Genomic DNA, 12,398 nt, shown 5'->3' on the forward strand with positions numbered 1-12,398 from the left:
CAATCCTTATTTCTATTGCTGATTCCAGATGCACTCAGGGAGACTATCTGGAGTTGTGGACTGAAGGTATCACTGATATGTGGATGATCCCTTTATCTGCTTTTCATCAAATCCAGATAAAGCTGAGGGTCCAGCTGCAGGAATCCACAGGATGAAACTCCGTCTAGATAAGACTGAGATAACTGTTAATGTGCGGTTCTTCTGCCCAGCTGAGTGGTGTACAGCCTGTTCTGGAGGGGGATTGTACTACTCAGAAGGCACAGGCCTGTACTTTGGAGGCGTTCTTGGATCCTGCACTGTCACTGGAAGTACAAATGGCCTCAATATCTCACAGGGCTTTTTATCAGCTTATGGACATGGATGACACATCAGTCTATCTGGACTTAGCAACAGTTAATCATGCTCTGGTAGCAGGCAAGCCACCTTGGTACCAAACACTGGGTGCCAGGGGTGTACTGATGTCACCGCGTCATGTGTGAATTATGTCAGCACGTCTGTGGCATGTTGTCGGCACTTGCACGTCGCAGGGGCATGCCAACATGGTGCCCCCTGTGGGGTGCTGAGTGGAACTAGGGGGGGATGGCCCCTTCAATTACAATTTGTGGGTGCCTGGGCACCCAGAGCCCCACATAGTTGGCACCTAAGTCTGTTAGCCTCGGCTGGATTTCTGCAATGTGTTATATATGGGGCTGTGTTTGAAAACTTGAGCTGGTCCCCCAAAAGGGGGCAGCAAGATTTGAATGGTGATGATAAACAAACAGGGAGCTACAACTGAAAAGATCCTGCCTCCAATCATCACCCCTCTAACTTCAAGTGGTGGAGGAACCAAGCAAGAGTCTCCAAATATGTGTGTGTATTCAGTGATAATCACAAGGATCTTCCCCACCAAGTTGTTGCCCTTCTTTACAGGGGGCAATCAGGTGGGAAATTCCCACATAATTGGCCTGACTTGCAGCTATAACACAGCTTTGTGGGAGCACACCACGGGAAAGTGACATACGGCAGCGCCTGTGCAAAGGACTGACTGGGAAGGGGAGTTATTCGCCCTTGCATTCAACATCTCACCTGGTGGTCATAGGCGACCAGAAATTCTGTGCAGGTGAGTGAATGAGCTAGTGGAGAAAAGGTTAATTGCTCCATGCTTCTCTGCTGGTCTGTTTGGTTTCCATGCTGGCTGTCAAGGACAGAAACCCTGCCCTTCTGCTCTGTTCCTTCTCCTCTACCAACCTATTTGTTGGAAGCCCTTTTAAAACCAGAAAAAACAGACAAACCTACTAACAGGATAACATGTGAAGTTTCCATGCTAGCTGGCTTAGAAGGCTAGCAAATTTATAAAAATTACAGACCACCTTTTCGCTGCTGTAACCCATTATATTGCTTGGGTGTTACAGTTCTGCAGAATTCTGCAGGAAACTCGAGGGAGTAGAGAGGCAAGATTTCACTGTGGCCTTCTTACTAATTATTATAAATTGTTACATGAGAATGAAATTTAAATTTTCCAGAAAGGAACATCTAGAAACTAATCTTTATTTTCAGCCTAGTTATAGATCAATGGCAGACCCAGCTGCTTTCACTCAGGATCACATTCCTGACTCTTGAGTGCCAAAAAGGTTCACTTTTCTGTAAGTCGCATGGATAAGTATTCAGGAGCAGCCTGGTTTATTTCGTTATTTTCCCCCATGTTGTACTTCCTCGCAACAGTCTTTTAAATGTGGAAGCCATTCCTCACCCATTCCTTGCCCCCAACAAGTTGTGCAGAGTAAAATACATATGGCTTTTTAAAAAATCATACATTTTTGACAGGGGTCATAATCTGACTCTGTCTATGGAGCTGTGAGGGTAGTGTGTGTGTGTGTGGAATGCATTTAGCAGGCCTTTTAAAATGCTGCTATTCTCTCTCTTTCTGAATCTGTGGACGTTGACATGTCAAGATGACTGCAGGCTGTGAATTTTCAAAGGCCTTTCAAGCAAGGAGACCACCCTGACTGTTCTGCTCATGCTGCTGTGGTTGTTAGAAAGAACTTTCCAAGTATTTGAACTGCAGAGGCTTTAAAGTAATTAAGGAGGGCTTGTTCAGGAAGCAGCTTATAAGCAAACTTTTCAGCCCAAGAACTTTTTGGTCACTGACAAGGGGCGGGGGGCGGGGGGGGAGACACATGTAGAAAAGGTGCCTTTAAAAGACTGTAATGAATATATTTGTGCTATTCTGGTAGCTTTCTGCTTTTTTCTCCCAGTAAGTCAGTCATCTGTGCCCTTCCTAACAATATGCAGAATTCCTGGCATTCCTTAATTGGTTTTCAGAGCACTGAGCTATTCAACCAAAGGTTTTCAGTAGCTTCGACTAAATAAGCCACTCAGCTTTTTGCTTAGCAACAAGTGGCACAATGGAGGGCGGTCTTTAAGGCCCGAGGGACCCAATGGCAAAATGGGAGAATCACTTTGGACCTTTGGATGCCTCCAGTGCCCAGTTACATATGCAGAAGCTGGAGTAGGAAGGTGCAGCATTTATGAATTCCTCCAGCACAGAGAATAGCAGACATGGGGAAGTGGTGGGTAGGGCATTGGGTTTTATCTCAATGGCTGTGGGTTATTTGTTTTCTGGAGGAAGAGCTGCAACTTGCTGGTAGAGCAGGATCTGCCCTACATGCAGAAGGGAACTATATGGATCTAGCGTACAGGTGTCTGCTCCCAGTTTGACCTTTAGAAGTTTATCTCTTCAGAGTTGCTGTTACCTTGCTCTCACGAGATCTGCACTGGCTGTTGATTTGTTACTGGGCAAATCCAAGGTGCTGCTGTTGGGATATAAAGGCCTCAACAGCTTTGGTTGAAGGACCACCTCACCCTATAAGTGCCCACTCACAGAATCATAAAATTGTAGAGTTGGAAGGGACCCCAAAGTCCAAACCCCAGCAATTCAGGAATCCTGCCCATAGCTGTCCCTGGGTGGGCTTGAACCACCAACCTTCTGGTTAACCCATTGTGCAACCAGCCCTACTCAACTGCCTAGATCTGCAGAACTGGCAGCTTTACAATTGCCACATAATGTTTGTTCCACACTTGCAATAAACCTGTTCTTTAGCGTGGCGTGGCAACCCCTGCACTTTGGAACTATATTGTTTTCAATTCCCGCTAAAGCCATTTCCCTTCCAGCAGGCCTAACTAGGCATGCAATTTTAGCAAATAATTTTGACGTGATCTTACAAATTAACGTTTTTATTTTATAGCTTTTTTTTTACCTAGCTTGTGCTTAAGGTTTAAGTTTTAAAAAATCATTTTGATTAATATTTTAGAATGTTTATTGCAAATTGGTTAAAGGTCTTTTGTTCTATTAAGCAGCATATACATTTTGTTAAATAAATATATTGAGAATATTCCCATGGTTCACCAGGTGAAGGATGACGATTAGGGGCCATAGCTCAATGGTGGAAATCCTGGAGAGCTGCTGCCAGTTGGTGCATGCAACACTGGGTTAGATGGACCAGCAATCTGATTCAGTATAAGGCAGCTTCCTATAGCCCCATAAAAAGGAGGAAAGTGAAGCTCATGTTTATAGAAAAGTGAGATTTTAAATGAAGTGGGCCGTGTGTTCAAAATCCTGCCTGGTGTCCCCTTTCTGTTCAGAAACAAGCCACAAAAGTGAACCAAATATTTGTCACTATTGAGGACCCTTGCTCCCCAACATCAGCTCTTGGACTAGCAACTGAAGCTGCTGCTGTGATACATGGGTCTGCAATGCAGCTCCACAAGCCCAAGATAATATGAAGCTGCCATTCAACAATCAGCTGTTCAATACAGCACTGAACACCTAATGGAAAACAAAGCTGCGAACCAGGTCCTGCCGTCTACAGCACAGGAAGAGAAATATAGCAAAGGCTATAAAGCATTCTGCAAATTCAAGGTTCTCTGTAATGAATAAGCTGTAATAGAAGTAGGAAGACAGAATAAGAAAGATGGCAAAGACATCGAGGGAATCAAGGACTTATATTTATTTTATTTTTTGTTGCTCTTTCAAAAATGAAAAAAAAAACGCAACTTTTAACACACAAAAAGAACTTCTTTCTCTTTTGCATTAATGAGCAAACATTCCATAGTAGAGAAATATTGAATATGCTTCTAATTAAACTATTCATGGCTTCCTGGTAGCAAGAATTTTGCTCCGTGAGATACATGCAGTTTCAGACCAAGCAGGTGCACCTGCACGAAATTCATTTTTTAAAATGCATTTGTAGGAAGATTGCCCTCATGTGGCATTTACAGGCAGTTTCTTTGCTGGTTAGAAACTGGTCACAATTTACAGGGGGGGGGCACCAAATTTTCATGGAAATGCACGGGATGAAGGTGGAGGTTTGGGGGGGAAAGAGCCTAATTGTTGCTGTAAGCTATTTGGTCACCAAGATACATCAGAGTGAGAGCAACGTCATCAAGACAAAACAGAGGGAGGGCAATGTTTCCTAGCATTTTGAAGGGTTGAGCAATTTCACCCCACGTTCCATGGGCTGCCCTGAATAATCAGCAAAATCAGAGAAATGGATTTCAGGCAAATGGTGTATAGGTCATTTTTAAATGAAATACAGTGCTCAATCATTCACCTTCCGCTAGGCAACTGATAAAGTTCTATGATACTGCCACCTACAATTTTTAAAAACAGAGAGTAATACTACATAAGACCGGGGGGGGGGGGGGGACTGGGCATTCACAAAGTGTTTTCTCTCAAGTGGGTTATCCCAGAACATGCCAATGAGGAATTAATTCTCAAGCACAGTGCCAAAGCCTGCAGCCTTAGATGGCTTTCCATTTTGCCTCCCTAGTAAACAAGGGGGTAGCGTGAAGGACACAAAAGGGGGGGGGCGTACCTCTAGGGATCAAAGCTAATTAAATGCAACAAAAAAAATCTACATTTTGAATCTATGAGTAAGAAACGAATCGATCCATCATATCATTAAATGTATTCAGCCCTATCATGTATTTGAAGTTTGACATATGTTTGCAGACAAAGGCATAACGGCATAATGATATCCTTTATGTGTTCAATAAATGTTCGCCTTAAAAAAAGAAAAAAAAATCACTGAGTATACACCCGAATGAAATGTGCTGCACATGCATATAATAGGCATGCTTTAAAAAGAAGTGAAATTCCTTAAGGTTGCAGCTCCAAGACTTGCTTCAAATAGTCTTGGGTGGTGAAGTGAAAACTTGCAGATCTACATCTTAAGAGCAAGTTCAGAGAGGTGTCTCTCTGCCCATGCTCACGTGAGTTTGCTCTCTCCACTTTCTTAAAACTGACTCTGGTTGGCTGCTTCATGCAGTCCTAAGGCTATAGCTGTTGAGTGGGTGAGAACCGAGAGAAGTGTGAGTTGTGTAGTTGTTTTTCTTTTGGTTTTTTTTTAAGTGGTTAATCTTAGCTCCTGGAATTTAGGGACTTTCCAGTGCTTGTGTGTCTGAGTCTCAGCATTGTTACTCAAAATCCATGCCAAGAATAATCATTGCTGACTGTGGGAGACGGGAGAAAAGTCACCGGGCAGAGTTGCTTGTCATATGAAATTTGCTACATTGCAATGGTTGATTTATTTGCTGTTTTTGCAAGCAACGGGTGGTATGGACCCTTGGTAGGAGACAGACATCAAACAGGACCATAGGAAATATTCTTCGCAGTGTGGTTCAGTAAAGGAGGGCCCCCAAGTTATATGCTACATTTTGCACATATGCACCATTTATTACTTATATAACATGGACAACGTATGGAGAGATTTACAAAGTAACCTAAGTTGAAGGCAGGCTCTGTCCACCAAGACCTTACAATCTAAATTTTGACAGGGAATAAGGGGGCGGGAGGACAGAGGCAAGGGTAAAAAGTCAAAGGCGACTATGGGGTTGCAGCGCTCATCTCGTTTTAGGCTGAGGGAGCCAGTGTTTGTCCACAGACCGCTTTCTGGGTCATGTGGCCAGCATGACTAAACCGCTTCTGGCGTAACGGAACACTGTGACGGAAATAGAGCACACGGAAATGCCGTTTACCTTCCCGTCGCAGCGGTACCTATTTATCTATTTGCACTGGTGTGCTTTTGAACTGCTAGGTTGGCAGGAGCTGGGACAGAGCAACACAGAGCTCACTCCGTTGCAGGGATTTGAACTGCCAACCTTCTGATCGGCAAGCTTAAGAGGCTCCGTGGTTTAGACCACAGCACCACCCATGTCCCTTACGGTCAAGCATAGGTTAGCTTTTTTGAGAGGATGTATTTTGAAGCCATGACTATATAGGATTTGTTAGTTATGATACAAACCTTTCATACATTTGTACAGAAATAAACTTTTTTTAAAAAAAAAATCGTTCAGGTACATTATGCTTTAATTCATTCTCATCCAATGATTCTTAAGCCATCTGTGTTGGAGGGATTGGAAACACTACGAGTGGACAGCTTTGGGCTGTTTGTAATGAAACAGTCCATATAATTAAATCTGCTGGTAGAGCACAGGAGTTTCAGTTATGCCATATGTCTACATGTTAGCTTAACCGTCAAATGAAATAATATTGTTCCAGCATTTATTTATTTTTAAAAAGTTAGAGTGTATACAAATCTCTGAGCTGGGGTGGGATAATGACTGAGAAAAATGGTAATTTCCACCAAATAAGGTGGGGAAAACCTTGCACACTTACTGAGGATATTGGTATACAGCATATAGAAACAGGAATGGCATTTGGGAATGAATAACACTAAGGTTGTGGAATCTACTTTGGGGTTTTTTCCCCTCGAGCTCTAAAGTCCAACATCCAAAGCTTAGAAAGAAGGCTGAACATAAACTTAGAATTAAGGGACAGGACATTTCTTCATGCACCATACTGTCCGGGAGCTTACAGTTCTTTCGCATGAAACCTCACTTCCGTTTACCCCCAAAGCTTTCTTTGGGATCACCCAGATGGTTGTTTAATGTAGATAGTAAGCTTCCCGTACCTCCATAAATTCTCTGCTGTCTATATCACGTTCTCCTCGGAATCACTGCCTTCTAACCCTTCCCCCTCTGAATTGTCTCATACCCTTCCTCTTTTTTGGAGTATCTCTGGCATGAGAAAATCTAGTGCCACCAATACCCATTCCACAGAGTCAGTCCAGAAGCCAGTTCAACGCATCATCAGAGATCTACAACTTCTCCTAGAAAACGACAGTTCTCTTTCCCAAGCACTGGGAGGAAGACTTTTCATTGCCTACAGACAGCCACCCAATCTCAAGCAACTCCTCACCCACAATAATACAGCAAGCAGACTTAACATGGACACTGGTACCAGAGCCTGCAATAAACCCAGATGCCAACTTTGCTGCCATATACACCCAGACAACACCATCACTGGACCCAACAACATCAGGCCTATTTAATCTCAGGCCTATTTATAGTCTCAGGCCTATTTAATTGCTCATCTTCTAACATTGTGTATGCCATCAAATGCCAGCAGTGCCCTTCAGCTCTCTATATTGGACAAACAGGCCAAACCCTACACCAAAAGATAAATGGACATAAATCTGACATAAGGAATCACAAGACAGAGAAGCCAGTAGGAGAATACTTCTGTCTCCCAGGGCATTCAATATAGGATCTCAAAGCAGCTGTCTTATTACAAAAGAATTTCAGAAACAGACTTGAAAGAGAAGTTGCTGAATTACAACTTATCACTAAACTGAAAACTATGGAAAGACCTGGTCTTAATAGAGATGTTGGATTCCTGACTCATTACATATGCTAATCAGCTACACACTATCCCTTGCTTTTTCCTGTAGGACTAATTGTAGTCGTTAACAGTCGTCAACAGGTTTACCATACCCATTGAGTCAATCACCCATCTCCCACTATATATAAGGGTCTTTTGACTTCTGTTTCAGTGTATCTGAAGAAGTGTGCATGCACATTAAAGCTTAAACCAAGAACAAACTTAGTTGGTCTCTAAGGTGCTACTGGGGGGGGGGGGAATTTAAATATATATTTAGTCCAGAAGCCACTGAGAGATTAATCTGCTGTACTCTCCCTGTCCTCCTTTCTATGAAGATCATCCATTGAGGTGACTATGGCTGATTCAGTCCCAAAACCCAAGCCTGAACCCAGACTGGCAAACCCCACTTAGGATTTTTCTGTTAGTCATTTACAGAGCGAACGGAAATAAATCCATTTATTTTAATTATTAAGTCTTTGGGAGCATTTTTTTTAAAGAAAAAGACGAAGAATAAATCTGAACAACGTGGAAATAACCACATTTTGTAAAAGCCAATAACACATCATTAATAACTCTTCAGGAGCACCTATTGCCTCTCCTTTTAATGTTCTTGATAAACACATGATTTAACATATAGATCATTGGACACATAATTAACTGCATCTCCAGGAGATATTATTCTCATCCCTTGAAGTATTGAGGCTGCTTTCCCCCCTCAGTATTTCAAAGTTGGGAGGTGCAAAGACTAGCACCTAGCAATTGTGGAAGTTCAATGCAAACAAGAAGAGAGACAAGTTGCTGGCATTTTAAAATACAAAAACATCTGATGAATCATTTCTGCAACAGCAAAATGCATTAGCCTTCTATTACCATTTTCTTTTTTGCAATTTGCACACATGCCAGTGTGTGTGTGTTTTAAAGAAAAAAATCCTACTATTATTCTTCCATATGGTAAATTACTGTCACTGAAAATCTTATACTTTTAAAATTACAACATTTTTGGATAGATTTACTAGTGACAGAATAAATTATCTTTGTTGCAAGGGGAAGGGGAATATTGTTTCTAGAGGCATTTTATTTAACAATTGTACCAGCTGGAAACAAATTATTGCCTTTAATTTAAAGAACAATTCTGAAATCTAGTGCATTAATTTCAGTTGAAAACTAAGGTTTTGGCAGAGCTGTTTCTAGACTATTTTGTGTCTGGTGCTCTCTCTATCTCATTTCCTATACTGTATGAGACAAAAAAATGATCAAAATATCTCACAGAATGGAGATACAACAGCCCTTTCCCCTTGAACAAAGGTGTATACAGAATGCAGGGCTTTTGGTGGGCAGTGTGTCTGGTCCTCTGAACATAGCCTGTAGATCAGGCATAGGCAAATTCAGCCCTCCAGATGTTTTGGGACTACAACTCCATCATCCCTGACCACTGGTCCTGTTTAGCTAGGGATGATGTAGTCCCAAAACATCTGGAGGGCCAAGTTTGCCTATGCCTGCTGTGGATGTACAAGTTGGATGCACACAAGAGCCAATGAGCACCCCCAGGGCAGAAGCAGGGCTCGCACCTCCATGTTTCTGCTTCCCTGCCACCCGTGTTTTTTTATTTGCTCCATTTCCTGAGCTATTTCATTCCACACACTCTGACTCCAGAATGGAAAAGAGAGAAAGAGAAATGTGTAAGAGTTTTTAGAGAGGGTCACTGCAGGTTAGAAGATCGCCTGCTTCAGACACAAAATACTCTAGAAACGAGATTTGCCAAAATGTTGACCCGCAACTAAAATTAAAGAACTGTACTTTAATGTTAAAATTAAGGCACATTGTACACCGTTGGTTGTGTGAATACTGGGCAGGACCCTAGTGACAGGGTGACCATGAGCCCTGCTTTACAGCAGTCGTCTATATGAAGGGATATATATATTCCTTTATTCAATGTAGAATAATGGAATAGAATGAAATACTAAAAAACAAGGTGTAGCTGCTAGTTTCCTCAACAGTTGGGGGGGGGGACGACAACTATGAAGCTTCTTCCCATATTTCCTTAGCTGGGTGTGTCAGGGAATGGCTTGGCTTTTTGGATGTTGGCCGAGTGACTTTGCAGGCTGGCCCAAAGGCCAAATGTGCCACAGGTACGGAGAGTGCCTTATCATATGTGAAAAATGCACAGAGAGCTAAAGTGTAAGACAAAAGAAGTGAGAAGAAGAAAAAGGTATTACAAGAACACAACTTACTCTTCAATATATTCCCATTTAACCATTGTACTGTATTGTCATAGGAATGGATGACATCTGTGAGTCCCTTCCAGGCCTGTGAGGTTTAGAATCTAGTAGAAGCTGCTAGTTGAAGGCCTCAGACATTCAGCTAAAGTACCACATTTTTTCGCTCCATAGGATGCACCTGACCATAGGACGCACCTAGTTTTATAGAGGAGGAAAACAAGCAAAAAAAATTTTTTTTGCTTTCTTTAATTGTCCCAGGTGTGCCTGGCTCTTGCATGGGCTCTGGCTCTCGCATTTCCTCCATAGGACGCACGGACTTCCCCCCTTCCTTTTGGGAGGAAAAAAGTGTGTCCTATGGAGCGAAAAATATGGTAAACACTATATCTACATGACTTAAAGACTGGGCCAGGTTGCCATAGCAACAACTAAGTGATGGTGCTCTCCAGGAAGAGGGAAGTGGGCCTTTTCCTACCTCACCCACCTGGATACCACATTCTCCTAGGGAGGAGAACAATAGGCCAGGGATGGGGTTATCTGCAGGTGAATTCTGCATGATACTGAAAGGAGACACAGCAGGTTGAATCGCTTTGGGGCAGCAAACTTCCTTAGAAACCTAACAGGGAGCAAGACCCATTGGAGTGTTAATGCTGCAAGCTCTTCCAACCCAAGCTCAGGTTGTATGGATGTGTAAATAAAATTATATAGCTGAAAGACACTACAGTTTTGATTGACCTTCATTCCAAAGAAACAGCATCCTGCATAGATGCTGGAAACTCTGGTCTCAAAGACTGAGGTGAGCACAAAAATAAGCTTTGTCACTGGGCTGAAAGGCTGAGAAGAATAGGAGAAATTCGAACCTCCTTCATACATCTTGCCTTGGATGGGAATGGATAAGGAAAAGAATACATCTGAAATAAGAGGGGAGGAGTATTCCTGTTACCGAGGGATTCCATAGCCTCAAAGCAAAAGAATGTAGTTAGGTACCTGGTTTTGCCAAGTGGCCAAATCTTTCAATTCACTGTTTATTCAGGGCTGATGCTAGGTGTTGTCAATTTATGTTCCCCTAATGAGAGTGGATGGCTATGAAGCCTGTGAGATCAAAAAATAATGCACTTTGGACTAGTTTCCAATCTTCATTTTTAAAATAAGCTTAATACAAACCTTTCAACTCATGTACTAGATGCATTCGGGATGAACGTGCAACCTCACAGAAACAGTTTAAATTAATGGATTATGTAATAGTAGCTGATATGGCTCCCCATCTCCCACCTCTTTAGTAATGCCACAAGGAACATGGCATATGCTATAGCCAGTAAGTGACTTCCCCTGATATTCACTGCTATCTGACATAAACTCAATTATTCTCTTTACTAAATTCTATTAAATAAAGCAGATGACTTCAGATGACCTTAATTTATGAAAATTAAATTCCTTCCATCGGGCAATTATTATACATAGGAAGAAGGAAGCAGTAAACTGCTGTGATTACTTTTTGATGATCCTCGATGAAGAGGTCAGCCTTTTAATTTTTTCACAAGCTAGCTCATGATTAATCCAAACCCAGCATATATATATGAGAAATACACAGACACAGACAGGGCCATTGGAGTATCTGCTACCAACTGGCTATGCCCTGACTGTTAATTGTGCAGTTATTTTAATAGCATGGAAAATCCCCAGGCAAGGTTAATTCTTGGAGGAACTGAGGGCTCCACAGACCATTCCAGGTGGAGCAAGAATCCCATTAGTTCTTCTAGATAGCAGGTAGGCATTAGAGCAGAAACAAAATCCAGAAGATACCAATATCTATATTGGATTTTAATGTCAGGGCAGATCATGCATTATGTCATCATGTCAGCACCTGACCAACTGAGACTAGTTTTCTAGATGAAAGTCAAGGAGAAAGTCAGGTGAGCCAGAGCTCAGAACGAGCTCAGGCTTGTAGGAGAGGAGAAGTAGTAGTTTATTCTGTTACGTTTGAAGGAAGAGGAAGAACAAGCAAGTAGTACTGGTAGGTACTCTGCATGGAGAAGACAGAAAAATGCTATTAGGTGACAGAGAGGAGAAACTGCTCAACACCTAAATGAGCAAAAATGCATAATTACATAACATGCTATCACAACTGAAAAGCCACTGTCCCTCTGATATTAGGTTTACAAAATCTCTTAACTGGTGAGTATAGTCTTTCACAGCATTTCCTGTATCATATTCACAACTGTAGTAGCTATTTCCTTTTAAATATGTGGGAATAATTTTCAAAGCACACCATCTGAACATAAACCCCAGACCATTGTTTTTGAATGCAAGGAAAAGCTCACATCAGAAAATAACAAATCTGCACAATAAAGAAAAGACTTGCCTGACTATTGGAAAGTATATATTTTGGACTCATCTAAAACAACTGAATCGCAAATGCAGCAAGTAATCTAAATCAAGAATTGTATTAGAAACAAAGCAAATAACCTAAATCAAGAATTGCT

At 41.9% G+C, this 12,398-nt stretch overlaps 1 long non-coding RNA gene across 3 annotated transcripts in view; it reads right to left on the reverse strand.

Moving 5' to 3' along the window:
* Positions 1-12,398, reverse strand: part of LOC118090507 (uncharacterized) — a 91,805-nt gene that overhangs the window by 36,164 nt on the left and 43,243 nt on the right. The gene's annotated exons all lie outside the window — the stretch shown is intronic.

The sequence above is a fragment of the Zootoca vivipara genome, chromosome 8, assembly GCF_965207765.1.
Source record: "Zootoca vivipara chromosome 8, rZooViv2.hap1.1, whole genome shotgun sequence".
In the NCBI taxonomy this organism is placed as follows: Eukaryota; Metazoa; Chordata; class Lepidosauria; order Squamata; family Lacertidae; genus Zootoca; species Zootoca vivipara.